The 18,480-nt window shown below is 39.9% G+C and overlaps 1 protein-coding gene, 1 long non-coding RNA gene and 1 pseudogene across 3 annotated transcripts in view; 1 reads left to right on the top strand and 2 right to left on the bottom strand.

The window, feature by feature from the left end:
• Positions 1-18,480, bottom strand: part of LOC145213619 (intelectin-1-like) — a 239,640-nt gene that overhangs the window by 14,312 nt on the left and 206,848 nt on the right. The window lies entirely within an intron of this gene.
• Positions 1,581-3,791, bottom strand: LOC145213659 (uncharacterized). 2 transcript variants are annotated; one of them, XR_013856870.1, is made up of 4 exons: positions 3,729-3,791; positions 3,441-3,500; positions 2,921-3,084; positions 1,581-1,882 (listed from the first exon to the last, which is right to left on the bottom strand). It is a non-coding gene; the product is annotated as an uncharacterized LOC145213659 (long non-coding RNA). The 2 variants fall into 2 exon arrangements; XR_013856869.1 differs by lacking the exon at positions 1,581-1,882 and having other exon boundaries at positions 2,680-3,084.
• On the top strand, positions 15,403-17,028 carry LOC145207633 (uncharacterized; annotated as a pseudogene).

Here is an 18,480-nt window from a genome sequence, read left to right as displayed (position 1 = left end):
TTGCCGACTTAGCAATTATTGCAAAAGCCTATGCTCTGTTGCGCCACCTCCCGGATATTGGCAGGTCGAAAGTTTTGTATTTTTTTAGCCGGCTTGCTCAGCAGTATTAAGGCAATTTGATTATCCACTGACTAAGAACTTTTTAGACTATTAGGGTCGGGAGGGGTTGTAATAACAACGTTATATTTTCAGTAAATCACAAAAAAAACTGTTGTTACCACGAGTTGATTTAACATATTACGCACATTTTTAAACGGTTGGTTGCTGTCGTTTCTACGCTACATTGCAAGTTTATTACCAGAAACTAATGTTTGTGACACTGAGAACAAATTCTGACAAACGTTTCACACAATACTTTGTTTTATCCAAATTTATTTATTTTTCAGTGGTTCTGCAGGTTGGGTTTCGTTTGAAAGCCATTGCACCACGTCAAGGTACCAACCACCGCAATGGTTTTCTCTAAGACAGTAGAGAAACCCTCGTTTGGCGCAGAACCACAACCGAAACGAGGTAAAGAGACTGATCTGAAAAACAAAAACAAGATTTAAAAATGGCTTAAGATAATTTAGACCTGAAAAAGCGGGGTTAAAACCTGAAAAAGCGGGGTTAGAACCTGAAAAAGCGGGGTTAGAACCTGAAAAAGCGGGGTTAGAACCTGAAAAAGCGGGGTTAAAACCTGAAAAAGCAGGGTTAAAACCTGAAAAAGCGGGGTTAAAACCTGAAAAAGCGGGGTTAAAACCTGAAAAAGCGGGGTTAAAACCTGAAAAAGCGGGGTTAGAACCTGAAAAAGCGGGGTTAGAACCTGAAAAAGCGGGGTTAGAACCTGAAAAAGCGGGGTTAAAACCTGAAAAAGCGGGGTTAAAACCTGAAAAAGCGGGGTTAAAACGTGAAAAAGCGGGGTTAAAACCTGAAAAAGCGGGGTTAAAACCTGAAAAAGCGGGGTTAGAACCTGAAAAAGCGGGGTTAGAACCTGAAAAAGCGGGGTTAGAACCTGAAAAAGCGGGGTTAAGACCTGCAAAAGCGGGTTTAAGATCTGAAAAAGCGGGTTTAACAATGGATTGATTCCAAAACAAACAATGGATTGATTCCAAAACAAACAACGGATTGATTCCAAAACAATGGATTGATTCCAAAACAATTGAATCTGCAAAACATAACAAAGTTAGTGAAGTCATATTTAAACAATTCGCAACAAGAATACGTACTTTTGAAACAAGACTTTGTGCAGATTTCTTGTTTTCGTCCAGGTGCAGAATATTTCAAATACTAAACCTCAAACTAATAATTGCTGCAAAACTGACGTTGGCGAACCGCAATAGAAGCGAACGATTCAACAATAAACAGTAAACCAACGACCTGACAGGCTGATGTAAAAGGCACAACACCCCCCAAGAACTGGTCTAACTAATAATTACAGAAATAAAAGGATAGAAAAGTTACAAAAGAATGGGTTTTTGTTTTGAAAGAGGGAAAACGTCAAAACAACATAACGCAATCGATACAGGTACACTGTGGGTCACATCCCAATTATAGTTTCATCTGAGTTGTTCTTTATCTGTTTTCCGTTGAAATTTATTATTATTTTCAGTTTAAATGCGATGGACAATTTTAAATGCGGGATTAATTGTTAAAACTTGTTTAAAATCATTTTGGTTATTTATGACGCAATTAAATGTTATACAGTTAAGGAATCTTCGCTCATCTGGTACACGAGTCGATCGCTGATTGGTTGTGCGTCTGCTTCGGTAATTAACACAAAAATATAAAAAGACAAACGCAGAGAAGCGGAACCGCCAACGTCCCTGCGCGTGCGACGTTAGAGTACACCATAATAAGACTTTCCTCAACTAACTGTCTCCACTGTCAACCGTCGCAAGTTAGCCTAGGAAAAGTAGAAAGTGAGTCTGCCGTGTTTTTCAACAATCCAAACTTACACCGACCAAGTTCGCTACGGAACAAACGCCAGGTAATGAATGGAAGCCGAGTCAACCAGGACCGCGGAATCGAAATAAGTAAGTTATTCTAAATCCACGAAAATATAAAAAGGCGTGACCAGCAAAGGGATGTTTTCAAATTTAAGTTTAACTTTTACCAAAGTTCCAACTTTCAAATTACCAAACACTGCTTCAAAAAATGATAATAAAGGGCTCAATTTTGCCCGTTTTAAATATTAGAATGTTTATAATTCCAATTAGCATGTGGTTTAACATCTCAAAACTTGACAGCCAAGTCTCAGCCTCTTCATATGGAAGTAGAAAGAGACCCGGATGTACAAGTATTGGATATAAAAGCTGGTCAACACCCGAAATCCACAACATCCCTAATTTTACAGTTAGGACAGGCGCAAATTTTTTTAAAAGGAACAGTGACGTTTACAACGTATAACACAACATTGTGCCACTGCCCCTTGCCCTCCGAGTCCCCCCCGCAAGGACCCAAATGAGTTACGCAACTGCTGGGCTGGGGGAAAAAAATTAACAACAGTTTGCGCCCTACCAGGGTGGATCACGGGACTTTTCTGGCAAAATGCAAAGCCGTTCTCCTCATGCCCACGAGCCTGGGCGTTCATTGGAAATAGCGGTGTCCGGTACTCGGTCCCGTCTACACCGCGGCCAATGCAATGCGGTGGAGGCCATGCCCGGGCCGTGTTTCTATGCGCACCTTATTTTAGCTAAAGCCATTTAGCAACGCGCCACGCCTATCTAGAAATCGATCTAAGCTAAATCCCTACGTGGCGCGCTAATCCCAAACGCACCCCACCTATGTTAACTATAACCTATCCTTAGTTAACGAGTGCTACTCTAGTTCTATCCCTAGCGCCAACTTGCTGACATAGTAGCACTCCTATAGACTTGGACCCTTCTTTGACCGAGGAAGACTACCTTTACGGGTCAACCTCGACAAAGAATAAGTCACTCACCCTAGCGCCAGTTAGCCTAAGTTAAAGGCCTAAACGATTCCGCCATCCCGGTTGACGCACGACAGACTCCTATGTTTACATACAAATAAATATTAGAAGTTGAGGAATGTTGGTTGGTTGAAGGACGAAGAAGGTTGATGAAGTGTCGATGCAGGCTGGTCATTCTGTAATTAAAAATACACTTAAAGCATATGTTTCAAAACACCACAAAAATCACAAGCACTATGATTATAATCATTCATTACAGCTAGTTGCAATATTTGCAGACAGAAACGCAGGCTTGTTAACTCGGGGCAAGAATTCTACAATCAGCGCCGATTAAAAAGCGCCGCTTGTTACGTCACAAAGACGCGATGTTCTGACTAGAAACTAAATGAAGTTAGGATTAAGTTGCTTTTTAATAATCAAACATTAATTTGATGGGGGATGAGTGAGATAAGTAGAGTAAGTTGTCAATAAAAACTGCGTGATGATTTGTTACGATGTTAAGTGAAAAAAAATATATCAGATAAAATCTCACCTTGATTAGAAAGCACAGCAAATTTCCAGGTGTTCAACTGGCCGTTACATGCAGCATAATCTGTAAATAAAACAATAGTTCAGTTATTTGAAACATCGAACGCTCTTATATCAACACAAATAATAATCATTTCAGTTCCCCAATAATTATCAAGTTAACACATCCACATATTAACCGCAGTCTTTACAAATGTTTTACATTTACTTTGCATATTTCTAAAAGGAAATTTCAGACAAATAATTGCACACAGACAAGACCAAACGACATGAATAACAGCACATATTTTACCTTGTAACTTTGCCAGCCTTCCACTTCAGCTTCACAAACAAAATGACTTCCAAGTCAAGAAACGAATTCATGCCGCGTGTTTATCGAACGCTGATTGGTCGAGACGTCAAGAGAACTTAGTCAAGCGTAACAGTCCATGCAGTTGGAATGGTTGAGTTCGAAAATTTGCATTCGTTAAATATTTATTTGAAATGTTTAAGAAAATCGGTAGTTTCACGAGTTTGTTTTTAAGCATGATTATTGCCATGAATTTCAGGACAGTTTCAGGATATTTCAAATATGTTTAACCTAACCACACCAACATTCCTCATGGTTATCTCTTAAAATGCATTGCTTTGAACTTTGTATGTGTGCAAACCCATAAGTTTTTGCCTGCAGAAACAAACCAGGGTTGTCAAAAATGTTATAATATGGGCCTTAGTACAAAATAAGCATGGGGAACATAAGCATAGGGAACATATAAACGTTTTAAAATAGGTCATAGTGTATTTGCAATGGCAAAATGTGCTAAGCCGCCCTTCTAGTTTTAGAGCTTTTGGATATAAATAGTACAGCCACAGTTGTAGTTGGAATGCAGATATTAAATAGGAGCTGTTATGTTTGTTTTTTATTAATTTAAATTTGTCATTGACTTTTTGTAAAAGATTCCAGTGTGTAAAAAGCCACAATTTTGTGCATGTATAACAAGTATGGATGTATGGGGGCCCATCTGAACTTTGGTGCAAACTATGCACCTATCAATTATTTATATTAATGGCCATATATAGGAAAGGCTATTATTATCGACAATTAGGTCAGTTGACGCATAAATATGTTTTGCACATCTAATAAATTAAACACAGATTTTTCTTGTTTAGATTACAACAACTCCTCAGGAAAACCGCCCCTGTCGAGGAAACAAAGGGTAAGCATTGTTTCTGTTTGTTTTCATTGCCCCCCTTCCCTGAATAGGATATATTTTGATTTTACTTGATTTGTTTCTTTTATTTCGTTAAGTTTGTCCAACTTGATCTGACATCGATCTGAAACTCGATCTGAAACTTTTACACAAGGTATGTTGTTGTACACAGAAAATCAAATAGTGTACTTAATAGAACTCTATAATAGACTCTATTAGAACGTTTTGCCGGTTGTCCCTTTCCTACGGGTGAATGACCTATTGGTCAATGTTTGACCTTTTACTGACCCCGTCATGAAATTATCAGTTTCGTTTTATTTCTAAACTTCTTTCCCTTTCAAAGTGTGGCAACTAAACCGAATAAAAATACTAAAAAACACGTTTAAAGCGCATTGCTTCAAGCATATGTGATGTGTTGCACTGATGACGGCAATAGTAATAGTTAAAACGTCCATAATACGAAGAGTTACTTGTACACAAGCTTTCTGGCGTTTTTTTAGGACCTTGAACTACCAAAGTTTTTTTTACTACCCTTCAGCACAGAGTTCGTGTTTTGTCTTAAAATGCCTCTGGCGTGTCACCTAGCGGACGACAACACGGACAGATCACAACAGACGTTCGACAAACAAGAGTGATAAGGTCACCCATCGCAGTCTCTGGTCTGTTTTTATGAATGTGTGTGACTTATATAGCGGTTCAGGTCCAAGGTAAAAGAATTAAGTACCGAGCGTTCCGATATAATTATGCCGATGTCACCTTTCAGATCGTTATGGCGTAAAATCGTTTTAACAGAACGCAAAAGGTCATTGTTTACGTGAATTACTGCAGCGATTGTATCGTTCTTGATAAAAGTGTTGTTACGTGGACAATTACGGTGAAATCAGGATAACTAGAAGTTGCTTTCGCTACCACGTTTAACATATTAAAAATATCTTGCTCTAGAAGGCGAAATGTGACGTAAGGCGAAATGTGTTTTACGTGGAATTCCAAAGGAAGTGTCGTTTTTAAAGACTTGCGCAGGTTCCTTTGTGACCAGCACAGCGCCCCGATAAAACTTATTATAACATTTTTTGTTGCTGTGGAGTTTCTATGGATGTGCGAAAAACGCGTCGTCTACCAGCTGTGGTAAATCGCTGGATGAGCGAACGCGCGTCGCGCTCGATTGCGTATCGGATGAGCGGCGCGTCTCGTGCGCGGCGCGGGTTCGCGCGCGGCGTTTCGAATGCGTAATGCCGGTAGAAATTGTTTTTTTCGTTTCGATCTTTTTTATTTCTTATTAAAAATAAACCGGTATTCGAAACATTTATATGTCAACTGATGCAAAGCCTAATGAAACGCTCATTAAGTATTTATTACTGCGACATGTGAAAAAAATTCCAAACATAATCACTGCAAATGAGACACGAAAAGCCAATGGTTAAAATTTTCGGTTTCTAAGAATAAAAAATAGTGCCACGTTTTCACGGTGTCTGAGCGCATCTGAAAACGCAGCGAGGTGTAACAGATCAGAGTTGTAAACGGGCCTGAAGTTGAAGCCGGATCCGGCCCGAACCCGGAAAGCACAAGCCCTAAACTCGGCTCATTGAAGCACCAGGAAAGACCAAGACAACAAACACAGTAGACACTAACAAACAATTGGTCTTTAACAAGGCGTTTTAGGGCTTTTTGACATTAGGTCAGGTCCAGCAAATGGCTATACTTAGCTAGTTAAATTTATTCAAAAAATATGGACACAGAGTGTAAAGTCAGGCAAAAAAGGCCCGTTTTCTGGAAAGAAACCTAAGCCAGAACCCGGCCCGACCTGCAACTTTGTAACAGATAAACTTTTAAATACATTTACACTATTTGGTCGTTTTGTGTTAAACGTTTAAAATCGAATGTTTTTACAAAACAACGAAACAAAAATATTTCATTTTGTTTTATAATTGGTTATAAAGGAAAATTTGCCTTATAGTTTGTTATAGAAGGAAAATAAGAACGGATGCTTTAGCCTTTGTAGATCATGAAACAGCTTGGGCAGGTTCGTTAAGCCTCGGCAAAGGTGTTTTTTGACTTCCAGTGATAACCGCAGTCTGCGTCACCCAAGCGCTTGCCTTAATATAAGAGCTTTGCCTGAAGCGTGACGTCACTCCTGGATTTGGCTGTTTTTCGCTCAAACCAACGAGGCGGAACTTGGGATTATTTCACGTGATTTAACAATGTGTGGAACGTTTTCGTTACAGATAAGCTGTTCGTGGCGCAGAGATAGTTTTGTGAAAAAGCTCCGAGATAGAAAAGTAAGCTCAGGTACGGAATAACCAAAAGTGTTCTGTTATGTGTATAATATGCTGTATACTAAATAACATGAGTGCAATGTAATCGATACAGCACAACCGCAGCCTCTGTTTAAGTTGTGAAATTTCGTTGTACTAAAGTGGCAGAAAGTGGGCAGGTTTAGGTGATGAAAATTGTCACAGATCTTGTTTACATCCAATCTCTGCTTCATGTAATTGTAAGATGATTTAAACCAGTGCTTCCCAACCTTTTTCAGCTCGCGGCCCACTTAGAAATTTTGTTTTTTTTGGCGGACCACCGTATAATATTGCGAGAAAACCATCATGAAAAAAACTATGCATTTTATAGCTACGCAAAGACCAAATAAACCTAACAAAAAGAGTTCCAGCATAAAGATTTTGCAACTAGTACAAATACTGTTGTGACGTAACAATCGCAGTTTTTTTGTGTAATAAAGCTTTGTTTAACGTGAGTCTTATGCGCCATGGGACTTTCATAGTGAGTATACTATAGTATCATGTTTTTCAGAAAAATGGGTAAATTTGAAAGTACGTTCACACAAACTGTGTAACTTTTTTTAACCTCCATATTGGTATGGTAGTAGTTTGAAAAACTTCGCGGCCCACCAAAAAGAACGTCGCGGACCACCAGTGGGCCGCGGCCCACCGGTTGGGAAGCGCTGATTTAAACTATAACCAACTCATCCATGAGCAATTGAGCAACAGAAAACGCAAAGATTAACTACTCCTCTGACTCTCAAAAATGCCTGTATGGTCACCCCTAATCAGTTTTAAAACAAGTCGTGCACCAAAGTATCAAAATTGGTTGGGAACCGAAACCGAATGTTAAGAAGTTTGTAATTTGATTCATTTGTGACGTCACTCAAACCCGTACGCTACCCCTTTGACGTAATCACGTGAGCTTTGTTGTGAACGGTTGTGCGAATGCCACAAGATGTCGCCACTGAATTTGTTGCCATTTAATACTAGTTAATGCGGTGGATAATTATTAGTTGTTATTGAGTAACCCCTTTCGGAGGAACAACGGCAACATAATGCCGTTGTGTGAGTAACATACTATCAGATAGCAATAAGGTAACCTTGTCTGCTTGCTTGTGTACGTGTATGGAAATTGAAATACGCAACACAAAGTTGACGATGACAAAAGCGATTGTTATGATTCAATCTTTAAGCTTCTCAGTCGTGAGGAATTGTACGAAGGAAAACGCAAAACTACCCCGTCTTTAAAAAATAATTAATATGTCACCGCAGTATTAAACTAATCACGCACCTAATCATCGAGCACTGGTATCAGGCAAAGTATATATAAAACTTTGGTATCAGGGTGTTCAGTGCCCCGTGTCTAAAGGTTTCTTACCGTTAGGGGATTCACAGGAAATTTTCTGTTGTGAAGCCTTTATTTGTTTCAGTTAGTTCCTCTTTTTTAAGTTGATCGCAAAGTTGCGGTTTCTTACGCAATGCGTACGAAAATAAAAGCTTGGCATACTTATTTGCATCAAGCAGATTTTCGTAAGTAGGTTTCCTATCAGTTAATTTGTGTTGTTTTCAATTTTAGCTTCATGTAATTTCAGTCAGATGTTTTAAGCTTTAAATTATTTTCACCAACTGTTGACTTTTGCATTGTAAAGTGGCAGATCTGGAAACCAGGCCTGGATCTGCCAAGTGGATTATTTTGCATTAAATCAGTGCTCTTCAACCGGGTATACTGTATACCCAAGTGTATACCGCATCAAAATTAGGGTATACAACTGAAGAAAGCTATACGAAGGGAATACAGCTGAGATCAGTGTTACTAAAGGTCACTATTGCGTTTTTATGAAATGCAGGTCGGCATTGCATCCTGAATTATGTAAGACTGACCTGCTTGTTGTGAATATTAGTGTGTCAGTTTCTAGTGATGGGACGATACCAGGTTTTGAAGCGAGTACCGATACCGAGTACCACATGTATGTACTTTCGATACCGAGTACTTAAAAATCGTGTGGTACTTAGTTGTGTATCACTGGCTAATTTATGTGCCGTGGCAAGGGTTCAGGCGCTAGCAGAAAAATGTATTCCCCACATGATAGCGAAAAAAATATAGGTAACCTGGCGGAACTTTTTCCCGATTTTGTGCTGTTCGAAGCAACTATTGGCAAAAAGTTGCCTGTTTTCTTATGGAGTAAACCGGCCTTGGGTATCGAACGTTGGTATCGAAAACTGAGAAAAACTATGTCGACACCGAGTATCAATACCACTAAAATCGTTCCATACCAAGTACCGGGTACTCGTCCCGTCACCATCAGTTTGGGACTGTTGCGTCAGTAATGTGAATTATGAAGCAATAAGCACATACCTGGAGAGATTTTGCTTTTAATTTTCCTGGAGTAAAGGATTGCGAAAAATGTCATTAATATCTATAGGCACGGATAAAGATTTTTCGTTCTTTTTGATATCACCCAAATAAATAAAAATTATTTAATATGGAGGGATATTTTAATAAGGGGGGCTTTTAAGAACAAGTCAAGATCACATTATATCAAAATTGCGGAAAGAATGCAGCGACAAGCTAGCCATTAAATTAACTTCTTACGTTTATACACTTTTGTGTGCTGAATTTCCTGGGCCTAACACAGGCGTACACAACCTTTTTGCATTGACGGCCGCGTCGTAAACTCTTTCTGACTGATAGCCAATTTAATTTCAAGCTTGTTTCGAAGATTGAGATGAAAACTCTTGTAATCCAAAATGTAAAATCAAAGTTTTTTTACGTCACGGCCGCTAGTACATGCATTTGTTCTTTTGCTAAATATTTTGATTTTCAAACTGTTCTAAACAGATTTAGTGGGACTGGAAAGAGCATTACAAGCCTAGTAAACAGAATTTTGTAGATTATAAAACAGCTTGGACAGGTACGCTGAACCTCAACAATGGTGTTTGTTTGACTTCCAGTGATGCATGCAACAGCAGTATGCGTCACCCAAGCGCTCGCCTTAATTTAGCAGTCTTTGCCTAGAGCAGGGGTCGCCAACCTTTACTACTCAAAGAGCCACTCGGACCTGTTTCAAGTAGTAAAATAAACACTGGGAGCCACAAAGCCGTTTTAAAATTTGAAATAAAATGCAAAACGTTTTTAGTCCTTTGACATTCGGCTTTTTGTTGTTAGCTAGTGTTTCATTGCATATTAGACACACTGATATACTATAGTCTCCGCAGCAGAGAAAACAACTTTACGTAGCGTTGCATAATCTGTTTTTGCAGATTTTTATTCCTTTGTTTACGCGTTTGTTGCATAACAATTAACAAACAGTTATTGTTACCCGCGCACACACACTGCAAACAAAAACAGTATTGTCTCATAATGCGTGTTAACCTGTGAGCCGCCAGTTTGCCACTTTCAGACTTCACCTTTGATGGTATAGAGGCGGGTTTGCAGGTAACTACAACAAGCGAGCACAGTCATGCTACTGCGCTTCAATTTTCGTGTTCGACTTTTGTGTTGGGAATAATCGCCACATAATTTTTATTCAAATGTACAACATTTAGTAAATTCAAAAACTGAGCCGCATCAGACGGATCAAAGAGCCGCATGCGGCTCCGGAGCCGCGGGTTGGCGACCCCTGGCCTAGAGCGTGAGGTCTCTCCTGGATTTCTTTTTTTTTTTCGCTTAAACCAGGGGTCACCAAACTTTTTTCACTGCGGGCCGGATAAGTTTAATAATGATTCTCGCGGGCCGCATAGTTTACATGCCCTAGCGCCGTCTTTCCAAACTTAGCCATCAAAGTGATTTTTAGGGGCGCCAGGAGACAGTCTATCTACAATCCCATTTAAAAACTGGTAATGCAACTGTATAACTGTATAGTTGGGTTTATTTTACCAGCAATGCTTGTAGATTATGACACAAATAACAAAACAAGGCAACTATTTGGGCACAATTGACGCTTTTAATTTTGTTTGTGACGTAACAAAACGGCTTTGGATCAAATCTGGGCGTTGTAATCCTATGAAACTAGGTCATTTTATTTCTACATATTGCGACTTGAACACTTTTGTAAGAAGTAGATTCATTTTTAAATATTACAAAGATATCCAAACGATTTAGCTAATTAAAAAATGTGGTCGCAGGCCGGATGAAATGACTTCGCAGACCGGATCCGGCCAGATAAGCTGTTCGGTGCGCTAAGATAATTTTGGCATTTTTAACTTTTAAAGTGCATTGTATTGTGAACGACATGAAACAATTACTCAGTGATGGTGTTTTACCGTTTAATTGCACATCATTGGTTTGTTCAATGGTTCACTCCTAAAAACAAATATACAAATTTATGACAAGTATTTAAATAGAAAACTGCAAATACATCCTTTTACAGAGTCCTTAGTGTTTCTTTGAAGACAATGAGAAGTAATGGGATTAAAACTGAACATAATTTTATGTAGCATATAATTAATCATTCTGCATCATGTTTATGAAAAATAAAGCGGTATTAAAACAGTTACATGTCAACTGATGCAAAGCCTAATGAAAGGCTCATTAAGTATTTATTACTGCGACATGTGAAAAAAATTCCAAACATAATCACTGCAAAGGAGACACGAAAAGCCTATGGTTAAAATTTTCGCTTTCTAAGAATAAAAAAACAGTGCCACATTTTCACGGTGTCTGAGCGCATCTGAAAACGCAGCGAGGTGTAACAGATCAGAGTTGTAAACGGGCCTGAAGTTGAAGCCGGATCCGGCCAGAACCCCGAAAGCACAACCCTAAACCCGGCCCATTGAAGCACCAGGAAAGACCAAGACAACAAACACAGTGGACAATAACAGACAATTGGTCTTAAACAAGGCGTTTTAGGGCTGTTTGACATTAGGTCAGGTCTAGCAAATGGCTACTTAGCTAGTTAAATTTATTCAAAAAATATGGACACAGAGTGTAAAGTCAGGCCCGAAAAGGGCCTGTTTATTTTGCAAAGAAACCTAAGCCAGAACCCGACCCGACCTGCAACTCTGTAACAGATAAACTTTTAAGTAGATTTACACAATTTAGGTTTTAAATTGGAAACTTGTCTCTTGAAACTAAATATTATACGGAAATTTTTTACAGAACACCAAAACAAAATTGTCACGTTTTGCCTTTGATAGTTTGTTATAAAAGGAAAATTTGCCGTATAGTTTGTTGTAGATAGTTGGTTAAAGAAGGAAACTGATAACGGATGCTTTAGCCGTTGTAGATCATGAAACACGTTGGGCAGCGACGCTAAGCCTCAGCAATGGTGTTTATTTGACTTCCAGTTATGCATGTAAGCGCAGTCTGCGTCACCCAAACGCTCGCCTTAATATAGAAGGATTTGCCTGCAGCGTGACGTCACTCCTGGCTTTTTTTCGCTCAAACCAACGAGACGGAACATAGGATTTTTTCAGGAGATTTAACAGTAGGTTAAGTGTGGGACGTTTTCGTTAGCGATAAGCTGTTCGTGGCTCTGAGATAGTTTTGTTAACATGTAAGCTTAGGTACGGAATAACCGAATATGTGCTGTTGAGTGTATAATATGCTGTGTACTGAATAGTATGAGTACGATGCCATCGACACAGCTAAACCGTAGCGTCTGTTTAAGTGGTCAAATTAAGTTGTACTAAGCGACAGAAAGGGGGAAAGCAGTTTTAGGTGATTTGAAGGTAATTTAAGCCATTAAATACTAGTTGATACGGTGGATAGTTATTTATTGTTATTAAGCAACTCTTTTCGGAGAAAAAAACGGCGACACAATACCGTTGTGTAAGTAACATATTGTCAGATAGAAATGAGGTAACCTTGTCTGCTTGCTTGTGTACGTGTGTGTAAAACAAGCAACACCTTAATTGCTTGACGTAACAAAAATGATTGTTATGATTCAAACTGTAAGCATCTCAGACGTGAGGAATTGTACAAAGGAAAACGCAAAAATTAACTACCCACCGTCTCTAAAAAATTAGTATGTCACCTTAGTATTAAACTAATCACGCACCAAAGCATCGAGATTAAGTTCAAACCGAAATCAAATATTTAAAAAGTTTGCAACATCGACCGAATCAACCGAGTCAGTTGTGACCGTATGCTACGCCTTAGACCAGTGGTTCTCAACCTTTCGTGGGCCGTAGCCCGCAAAAAGTAAGTTTTGGGCCTTTTGGCCCCCTACAAGTAACCTTGTAGGACCTGTGCCCCCCTTAAAAATGTAAATGGAAATCTCATGTTGGAATTCGGTAATAATTTCGGCTTTATATACGTGAAAACCCTCAATATAGACATGTAGAATGTGAAATAGTCGATTAAATTGGGAAATAAAGTTGGATTTATACCTGTGGCCCCGGAACACAGCTCGTTGCCCACCTGGGGGGCCCTGGGCCCCCTAATTATGTGAGTTTTGCTATTAACAGTTGTGCGACTGCAACTGAGTGTCGCCTCTGAATTCGTTGCCATTCAACCGCCCTATATTGGATATTGGTCATTGAAAACAAGAAAAATCACACAACAAATTATGCTTCAGAATTGGAAACGAAACGACATCAAAATATTTTGTTTTTATTAGATGGTTGCGTACTTGCTTTGGTTGCAAAGGCAAACTTTTAACAAATGCTAAAGCACCTTTTGTACACCTGGATAGGTACGTACAGCTTTGGCAATCGTGTTTTGTTAACTTTTAATGATGTTTGTAACTGCAGTATAAAATAAAAGCTCTTGTTTCAAATACGGAGCCTTTCTGCTCAATGTCACTCGTTGTTGGCTTAAACGAACGAGACATATTTATGTGAGGTTCTGCACACGATGTATTTGAAATGGAAATGCAAACTACCTTAATAATAGTATGAAAACTTCCCTACTTTCATACCTTATTGGGTTTGGTTTAAAATCGCGGAAAAAAGTATGAAAACTTCCCTACTTTCATACCTTATTGGGTTTGGTTTAAAAATTGCCAACAAATTTAGAATTAGTAAATATGTTGCCAAGTTGGTCTTTGTCACAAATTTATTTACATTGTTGTGTGTAAATTGGTAGTGCGTGGTTACGGCACAAGTGCCTGATGGCAACTGGCCTGTGACTGCCGGTGTCTTTCCTGAGGCGCACGTTTTGTTCTGCGCCTTGCAGTTTTTTGACTTGTTTTTGTGGCGCAAGTCATTCTATTTTGAAGACGGTACGGTGTGGACCTGTGCTCTGTTTTAATAAAGAAACAGTTGGCTTTGAAACTGACTAACAGCTTCTAGGTATCAGTCGAAGAGTTTAAAAGGTTGTTCTTTACAAATAATCGCGCATAACAAAGTACACTAAACGCGACATCTGGGGGCTCGTCCGGGATAACCTTACTACGAATCTTTTCTATACCGACAAACGAAGAATGTCAAGAGTTCAAGCTTTGAGTGAAACTGGAAAGGCAATGGGACTTTCAGGGGAAGCATTGGTCAAGTGGGTCAATGACCAGCAGTTACGTGATCGGGACGAACGCAAAGAGCGGCCTGAAAACGAACGTGAAGCAAGAAGACTCGAAGAGATTAAAATTAATGAAACACGCAAGCTTGAAGAACGGCGAATGGCCGAGACAAAAATTGAGCGAGAACACAGAATGGAGCTTAAGAAAATGGATTTACAACTTGCGGAGGTAAAGTCTGCTAAGGTGGGCGCAACAACAAGTCATGCAAAGGTGCCGAAGCTGCCACCGTTTGTGGACGGTCAAGATGAGCTCGATAGTTACATTCTCAGGTACGAAAGATTTGCTTCTAGTAACAAATGGGACAGGAACGACTGGGCAACCTCTCTCAGTGCGCTTCTTACAGGTAGAGCGCTGGAAGTTTATTCGAGATTATCTGATGCTGACGCAGTCAACTACGATGTTCTCAAGAAAGCACTTTTAGACAGATACGGTCTAACCGAGGACGGTTACAGGTCTAAATTCCGTGGTGCTTAACCAAAGTCAGTCGAAAATTCGACACAGTTCCTAGTTCGTTTACATAACTATTTGCAATTAGACGCGTTGGCTACTGTGGCAGATCAGTTTTTTTCGCGCATAACAAGAGCTTGGCTGGTAACTGCAATAAATATTTGCTGCCGAACGATGGCCAGTTGAACTTTGACACAAACGCGCAATGTTTTAATTGCATGGAGTACGGACACAGGGAAAGTTTTGCCCCAAGCTTAAAGAGGAATCACGCATCGTTACGCTTTTAGATTCGAGGACAATCGAAGAGGAAGTGGCAAGAATATCTGTGGATTCGCCTTACTTCAAAGGAGAAGTAGATGCGCTGTGTTTGCCAAATACCTTGCACGATTTAATTATTGAAAATGTTCCAGGCGCCAGAAGTCCTGACAATCTATATCAAATGTGGAAGGTGGGTTGCGCTGTTAAGACGCGAGCACAATCTTTTTTTAAAAAAACGAAGTCCTTTGGAGGTTCAAAATCTTGGTGAATGGTCCATTATGGATAAAGAAGGTTTCGAAGCCGCTCAGAAGGCAGATGTTTCTATCAAATCTCTGTGGATCATGAAAGAAGAGCGGGTCAAAGGCGAGCAAATTACCTGTTTCATAACTGACAACGGGTTGTTATATCGAGAATTCCGATATCCAAAAGTTAACAGAGGAAAGTGTGTTTACCAGCTTGTTGCGCCAGTCAAGCTGCGCCAGAAGATAATGGAAACAGCACATGAGTTTATAATGGGTGGTCACATGGGAACTAAAAAAACTCTTGATAAGATTCTTTGGAGTTTTTACTGGCCAGGAATTAATGGCGACGTCAAGCGATTTTGCAGGTCTTGTGATATATGCCGGAGAACTGTTCACAAAGGAAGTGTTTCACGGGTACCTTTGGAAAAGATGCCATTAATGGATGTACCGTTTAAGCGTGTTGCGGTTGATTTAATTGGCCCAATTTACCCACCTAGTGAAGATGGGCATAGTTTTGTTCTTACCTTTGTAGACTACGCAACGCCTTATCCTGAAGCTATTCCTCTAAAGAACATAACAACTGAAGCAGTGGCCGAAACCCTAGTCGACATACAGTCGCCTTGGGATTCCAGAAGAGAATCTAAGTAATATGGGCACGCAGTTTATATCTGACTGTATGAAAGAGGTGGAGAGACTTCTGAAAGTAGGACATCTAGCGACAACACCATGTCACCCAATGTGCAACGGCTTGGTTGAGAAATTTAACGGAACTTTTAAAAGAATGCTCAAGCGCTTGTGCTGTGACCAGCCACGGCAGTGGAATCGATACATTAATGCTCTTCTTTTCGCATACCGCGAAGTGCCACAAGAGTCAACTGGGTTTTCGCCATTTGAGTTGCTTTATGGTAGAAGTGTTCGCGACCCTATGGCGATTTTGAAAGAAATGTGGACAAACACCACAACAGAGCCAGATGTAAGATGCAGCTACAGATATGTATTTGATTTAAAAGAGCGCTTGGAAGAAACTATCAAGATTGTACAGGAGGAACTGTCTAATTCACAGACGTGTTACAAGAAACACTTTGGCAAAAAGTCTAAGCCCCGTAGTCTTAATGAAGATGATCAAGTACTTGTGTTGTTGCCGACAGACAATAATAAGCTATTAATGCAGTGGAAGGGGACGTTTGTAGTGCAAAAGAGAATTGGGTTAAGTGATTATGTTCTCGATATGGGAGGAAAAACCAAAACCTTTCATATCAATTTACTAAAACAGTACATCGCAAGTAACCGTCGCACACGCGACGTGACGAAAGATGCTTCTGCTTGTTTTTCAACAATTTCTCCCTGAGAAGAACATGATGACAATGATCTCTTAGAGCTGTATCCATGTGTAGCTGAAGAAAATGTAGAGGATGTAAGGAACGGTGAAAATCTCACAGAATCTGAGAGAGACGAGGCAGTTGCACTAGTCAAACAATATAGCAACGATATACCTTTTAACGTCTTTAACGATATACCTGGAAGCATGGATTTCGTTCAACATCGAGTGACACTCATGGACAATCGACCTGTTCGGTCAAGGCCGTGTACAGTACCCTACAAAGTGCGGGAAAGCTTGAAGAAGGACATCGACGAGATGCTGAGGTTGGGTGTTATTCGTAGATCAAACTCCGCTTACGCCTCACCAGTTGTGGTCGTCGCTAAAAAGGATGGCACAAACCAAGTATGAATAGTTTATCGAAAGTTAAACAAAGTGACTGTATTTAATCCGGAGTCAATGACAGCAGCTTCAGATGTTTTTCAGAAACTCGCACGTGACAAGTTTTTTTTACAAAAATTGACTTGTCAAAAGGTTCCGGTAGCTGAGGAAGATATAGAGAAGACGGCGTTCGTGACCACACAAGGGAATCACGAGTTTCTTAAAATGCCGTTTGGTATGATGAACTCTGCTGCTACATTCGTTCGAGACATGACAATATAACTGCTTGGAATGGACTGTTTTGAGAATTATATTGATGACATCATCATCCATACGAAGACATGGAAAGAACATGTTATTGCCTTGAAAATTTTGCTACGTCGTCTAAAAGATGCGAAGGTGACAATCCAACCATCAAAATGTATCATTGGTGCAAGCAGTGTTGATTTTCTCGGACATAACATTGAACAGGACGTGATTGGTCTTCAGAAGGACAACGTCAGGAAAATTCAGAATGCAAAACGCCCGTTGACAAAGAAGGACGTCAGGTCGTTCATTGGACTTACAGGGTGTTATCGAGATTTTATGCCGAATTATGCGGCGATTACATCTCCATTAACCGACTTGACAAAGAAAGGACAACCTAACGTGGTAATTTGGGGTGATGCACAAGAAGTAGCTTTCCAAGCACTGAAAACGAGCTTGACAAACGCGCCCATTTTGCACCTACCAGATATGTGTAAAACGTTTGTGCTGCGAACAGATGCGTCGGACAAGGGACTTGGTGCTGTGTTATTGCAAGAACATGACGGGAAATTGTTTCCTGTCAGTTATGCCAGCAAAAAATTGTGTAGTGCTGAGCACAACTATTCTACTATCGAAAAAGAGTGCTTAGCTATTATATGGGCTGTACGTAAATACGGTGTATGCTTGTATGGCAATGAGTTCGTGTTGCAGACCGATCACCAACCTTTAATCTATTTGGAAAGCGCCAAGTTTACCAATGATCGTATTATGCGATGGGCTATGTTTTTTTTGAGTTATCGCATAAAATTTAAATGTATCAAAGGTTCGGATAATGTTGGTGCAGATTTTATGAGCAGACTGGAATAATGGGCACATTATGTGATGTTGTCATCCGTTGGTGTTCGTTTAATTTTACTAATACTTCTTGGTTTTTGTGATGTGATTTGTTGTCGTGAAAATTTGTTTACGCAAAGAAAAAAAATCTAGAAGATTTCTCTTAGTTGGGGGGTATTGTCATAAATTTATTTACATCGTGTGTGTGCCTGTTTGCATCGTGTGTGTACGCAAATTGGTAGTGCGTGGTTACGGCACAAGTGGCTGATGGCAACTGGCCTGTGACTGCCGGTGTCTTTCCTGAGGCGCACGTTTTGTTCTGCGACTTGCAGTTTTTTGACTTGTTTTTGTGGCGCAAGTCATTCTATTTTGAAGACTGTTCGGTGTGGACCTTTGCG

The sequence above is a fragment of the Phallusia mammillata genome, chromosome 1, assembly GCF_965637545.1.
Source record: "Phallusia mammillata chromosome 1, kaPhaMamm4.hap1.1, whole genome shotgun sequence".
Lineage (NCBI taxonomy): Eukaryota > Metazoa > Chordata > Ascidiacea > Phlebobranchia > Ascidiidae > Phallusia > Phallusia mammillata.
This window is presented reverse-complemented; position numbering and strand designations above follow the sequence as displayed.